This window comes from Nesoenas mayeri, assembly GCF_963082525.1.
Source record: "Nesoenas mayeri genome assembly, chromosome: 7".
In the NCBI taxonomy this organism is placed as follows: domain Eukaryota; kingdom Metazoa; phylum Chordata; class Aves; order Columbiformes; family Columbidae; genus Nesoenas; species Nesoenas mayeri.
In genome coordinates this window covers 12,375,399-12,381,384 of record NC_137551.1, presented here as the reverse complement: position 1 = coordinate 12,381,384, position 5,986 = coordinate 12,375,399, and positions in this window count along the sequence as shown.

Below are 5,986 nucleotides of genomic sequence, written 5' to 3'. Positions count from 1 at the left end.
TAAAAAGTCCCTCTCCAGCTTTCTTGTCGGTGCCCTTTAGGTACCAGCAGGCTGCTATAAGGTCTCCCAGGAGCCTTCTCCAGGCTGAACAACCCCAACTGTTTCAGCCCATCTTCACAGGACAGGTGCTCCAGCCCCCTAATCGTCTTCATGGCCTTTGTCTGGACTTGCTCCAACAGATCCAAGTCCTTATGCTGGGCGCCTCAGAGCTGCACACAGCACTGCAGGTAGGGTCTCACTAGAGCAGAGGGGAAAATCTCCTCCCTAGACCTGCTGGCCACACTTGTTTTGATACAGCCCAGAACACGGTTGGCTTTCTGGGCTGTTAGCACACATTGCTGGTTCACATTGAGATTCTCACCCAGCAACATCCCAAACTCTTTCTCCTCAGCACTGTTCTTTGTCCATTCTCCATCCAGACTGTATTTGCACTTGGGATTGCCCTGACCCATGTGTGGGATCTTGCACTTGGCATTGTTGAACTTCATGATCCTTACTCAGGCTTTTTTGGGGGCTTTTCAGTGCCATCAACTCAGAGGAAAAGTATTTAGATGGGGTCTTTTTTTCAGACACCAAGTCCACCACCCCATAAGGACATGACTAGGCATGCAGGAGTCAGGGCACTCAAGGTGAGAAGTAGTTGTTTATCTCAGGCCTGTGCCTACACCTTAGGGAAAGTCCTCCTGAAGTTATTTATAGGTACAGGCCCTGCTTAATTAAGTGAATAGCCCTCTTCTCAGAGTCATTTTCTTTAAGCCCAGGAACAGGGAGGAGCAGAGCTGCTAAAGAGGTGTCCGGGTCATGAACTGCTGTCTCTGTGATGCTGGCCAGATCTGCCATGCGGGCGGGTGGCTCCCAGCTGAGGAGCTGCAGGGGCTGTGGCTGTCCCTCTGCTCCTGTTGCAGGAGGAGGTGGCTGGGAATAAAGAAATGTGCTTTGCAGGCTCACACAAAATGAGGAGTTCAATACACCTAGCAGTGGGAGTAGGCCCAGGCTGACTATAACTCTCTTTGACAAGTTACATGGAAGAATATAGAGTTTTTAATATTCAGGATGTAAAATCCTCCTTTCTTCTGTGAACAGGAGCATTTTACAGGCAGTAGGAGAGTAGTCCAATACTGAGCACACTTGGTTCCTGCCCCACCTCTTTCTCAGCATCACCTCCACATATCACAGCAGAGATGCTTTTGGCATGCAAGTCTGAGGGCAGCTACTAGTGCTATCACTGTAAAAGTACCTCTTATATGTTAAATAAGCATGTAATTTGTGTTCTAGCATTTGCCACCTCGTAGCAAGGAGTGAGAAGTTTGCAAAAATGTCACGAGTGTTGCACTCGACTGCTCTGCACAAGTTTTCTTATTTGTGAAATACATGCTAGGTAGGTCTGTTAAAAAGCAACTTGTAACAAAATAAAGAAAAACAGTAACTTATAGACAAGCTTAACCCTGAGCAGTAGGTAGCTCTGTGATAGGACAATGGTTTTGGTTGTTTGGTTGTTTTTTTTTTCTTGGACTTGCTCATGAGAAGTATTCAGGGTGTATTCCACTTCAGTGTTGGAAATGTGGGTTTGCTGATAAGATGACCAGACAAAAGGCTTGTAATGCCTGGTATTGTTAGAGCAGCTGGGAGTGACAGGTCCACACAAACCTCTCAACACCGCTGCCCTGGCGTGGCTTTGTGAGCTGGGACAGAAGGGGATGTTTGCAGAGTGAGAGGTGGATACAGCTGGATGCACTGCAGGGACCAGGCTCCTGTAAGAGAATCTGTGACAGTGACTGCCCCCCTCCCACTATTTACCTCAGAGCCCTTTGAGATTCGAGGGTGCTGGTTACTTTGAGATCAGCAGGGAGGACACCATGGGAAGGGCCAGTACTGCCTGCCCCATGGCCACCAACTCCAGGGAAGGGCCAAAGCCCACATCCCACCCTTGTCTGTTTAGTGGTATATATAGTGTATATAGTGGTTTAGTTAGCACTATTTTTTCAGATGCCCTTCTTCCTCTTCATCTCACTCTATGAAGCAAGGCTGTTTTACTAAACACCAGTTTCTTGTCTTTTCCATGGATAAATATTATTCTTGTTCTCTCTGTGCCTGGGAACAACTCCCACTGCTCATTAAGTAGGTCTTATGAGGGAGAGGGTATATATATATAAAGAAAGAAAGAAATCTTAAAGCAGTTTTTTAAAAAGGAGTCATATATACAATCATAAATACAATCATCACCTTGTGCTTAGCTCACAGATACAACTTTCAGTGTTCAGAGCCTTGCAACTATTATGTGAAGCTATGGTTCTTCCATAATACATGAGCATGTTGCAATTGCCCAGGTCAAGGCAGAAAAGTTAAATGACTTCTCCATAGCCACAGTTTAAAATTACTGATAAAGGTCAGAACTAATGTCCTGGACTTCTTGTGTACACAACTCAATAGACAGCTTCTTTACAGAGATATCAACTTTATTAATAAAATAATGGTCTGAGTTTATTTTTATTATGTCTCTTTTGTTCTATAAACAAAGTAATTATAACATACATATTAAAAGCTAGGGACAGTTAAAATATTCCAGAGCCACATTTTAAACACAAAAAAGGATTTGCATGTATAGTTTTCAGCATCCTAGGCCTGATGTTGCTTTAATACACAACCATGGCAGCTCTCCAGAGATACAGATGAAGAACACTTCCATGATTACAATGGCCTTCCAGATAGCCATGGATCTTGAAAAGTCTAAAAATAGGCTCAATGTGTGAATGCAAAGACAGAACTCTTCTCCCCAGCCCCGTGAGTGCAGTTCTACAAGTTCATTATCACTCAGGTAGAAAACCTTCATTTGACAAATAAAAAACTACAATTTGGGAGAAAAAAGAAAAAAAAAAAAAAAAAAGACAATTTGAAAAAAAAATAAGTACAAAAGGAAATCACAAAAAATATTGCCTTTTAAAAGGCTACACGTAGTCATTTTAAAATGAAAACACTATACCTTAAGTATCTAGAAAAATACCAGTGTTCTTTATCAGGAGCACACCTAAAATGCAAACACACCCAGTGAGCCATCCCCTGCCACCACCAAGGCTGTTTTTCCCATGCTTCTCACGTTAACACTTTCTCCACTAAGAGCTATAGTTAAGTCTGTTTTCTACAGATTTCTTAAAGTAAGTGAATTCTGACCAGAATAGAGACAAAACTCAGTGCAGTAAGGCCACAAAACCAATGCCATAGTCCCAAGCCTCCTGGCAGAATTAATACAGTACAGTCTGAACACAGAAAGAGTAAATCTTCAGTACTGTTGTGTTTGTGAAGATCAGTCTGTATGTGCAAGTTAATGCGGTGCTGCCAATAACAAAATGTGTGCAGGAACACTGCAAGCAGCTTGGTGCCAGTCCCCGTAGGATGGAGGTCGAGGTAGCACCATTCAAGTTATTCTCCTGCAGTCCTTGCTAACTTTGCTTATCTTCCTTCCCCTTCCAGACAGCACACGAAACTCAGAGCAAGCACCCCACATTTACGACCTGCAAAACCTCTAGCCACTTTGGCAAAAAAAACTCTACGTGAACTTTAAATCAGGCAAGCAGACCTACTGTCACTTTCACGTGTAACCCAAATGACAGGTTGAACTCTGGCCATCAAAAGCAAAGAGGTAACTTTTTGGCCCACCTTGCTCCCCGTTTTGCTCATTCTCAAAGAGTGAATCTAACTCAGTCCCCAAAATTTCATTTCTCACGCCCAGCCAATAAGGGTCATAGTCATTTACTGTCTCCAGCAGCTGCTGCCCGTGTGTTTGGGCTGGAGTGGCAAGAGTCCCTTGATACTCCCCTTCATGTTTTGGAAATACCAAAGGAGGACTACCGTGACTAGCTGCAGCCAGAGGTGGACTGTACTTTACCTGCTCAAGCTCAAGCTTAGACTCCCCTTCACCATAACTACAAGTGGAGCCCTTCCTAAAGGGAGAAGTGTTGGACTTGACATACAAATAGTTCTCCTCACCCAGGCCCTGGTTAGCGTTTGCGTAGTTTAAGACAGGCCTCCTATACATGTTCTCTTTAGCTGCCAGGTACTGATAATCTTCTGTACAAGACTGGAAAACATCTGCATCTGAGTAGTAACTTTCAGAGAAAGATTTCTTCGGGTATGGATATTCCTGTGCCGGCTGCACAGGGAGCGAGAGCTGGGGGAGCGTCGCCATGCTCCCCGCACCCACGGGGGCCCCTTTTCCCACGCAGTCCAAACCAAAGTGGGCTGGGGTCTGACCCAGGGCTCCAAACGTGTTATCCAGGCTCCTGAAGTGAGCATCGAGCCTCGAGTACGGCTGCCCCGAGTAGGGCGACGGCTGAGCGGCGAAACTCGGGTTTCCTCCCGGCAGGCCGGGCTGCGGGTGGAGGACGCTGCGCTCCGGCCGGTGACCCTGCGCCGTCCGGGGCCGCTCCTGGCAGCCGCCGCCGCAGCGGGCCGGCTTCTCCTTGCCGTAGGCCGGCCTGGGGTAGGCGGCGGCTTCGCTCTTCTTGTGGTTCAGCTGCCGGGCTCTCCTGTTCTGAAACCACACCTGCGAGGGCAGCAGAGACTGAGCGCCCGGCCCCGCCTCGGCCCGGCCGCCCCGCCGACCGCCCCGCCTGTCCCTCTTACCTGGATCCTGGACTCGGGGATGTCGGTGAGGCCGGAGAGCTGCTCCCGCAGGGCGATGCCGGGGTACGGCTCCTTCTCGAAGGCGCGGACCAGCAGCTCCAGCTGGGCCTTACTGAACGTGGTTCGCTTCCTCCGGCCGCCCTCCCGCCCCGCGCTGGGCACGAGGGTTCGCGCCGGCGCCTCGCCCGCGGGCAGCGGGGAGCGGCGGTCAGCGCCCAGCCGCGCTCCCCCGGCCCCGCCACCATCACCGCCAACGCGCCCGGCCCCGGCCGCGGCCAGGGCAGGCTCACCGGTGGGGCTGGGGGGCAGGCTGGCGAGCTCCATGCGGCCGAGCTCTGCGGGCGGTGGGGCTCACAGCCCGCTCCCCGCCTTATGAGCCCTCCGCCCCGGCCGCTAGCGACCCCCACCCGCCAATGGGGCCGGGGCCGCCGGGACTCCGAGGGTGACTCACAGCCGTCTCCCACACGCCCATTGTCATCCCATCACCAAAATACACATAATGAGGTCTCGCCCCATCGAAGGAGCCAAAGCGTCTCCCAGCGAAGCCCCCACTGCCGCCACAAACGCGTCCACCTTTCTTTAATTCAAATGGAGAGTGTATAATTTAATTAATTTATCTTTCACCTTCGGGCCGGCTCTCCAAGAAGACTGCCCATCTCTCTGCAGCACAGGCCTGGGCTCTGCTGGAATCACTGGGCTCCGCTGGATGCAGGGAGGCCTCCACAGCACCCTTCTCACAAAGGGAAACCACCCCAGCTCTGATCACACCCAGGTGATGAGCCCTCATCCTCCCTGTTGAGTTGCCCCACTCCTGTTCCCGTCCATGACATGTTTCTCGTCAACTTCACAGCAGTAAATGAAACACTGCTGGTTTACTAGACATTGCATCAAAACCCACCGTACACAGCAAGGACAAAGCTTCCCCCAGCACAGTGTGCGGTCACCAGGGAGAGACGGAACAGTCTCCCTCCCAAGCGAGTCCTGAAGATCTCAGCACAACCTTTTTCTCTCCTAGGGCTGCTTTTTCTTTTTTTCCTCCAGGCAGCTCTACTCATCCAAGTCATGCACAGAACAAACAAGGTCTGTGCTTTCAGCCCAAGGTGAAATCATGACCGACATATTAATCCAAAAGAGAAATATTATTTAAGAGAGCCAAGAGTGACATAAGTACTTACAGGGAGCAACAGTTGCAATGCTGAAAAGGATTAGATGTTAGAACAGGATTAGAACGGCAGCAAATCAATTAGTCAATGTAATAATTTGTCAAATGAGGCCATCAATGGCTATCACTAAAGGTGTTCAAGAACAATGGCCTCATTACTTCATGTGTTTTTCATCTCAACATGTCCCCGTTCATTTTTCAGAT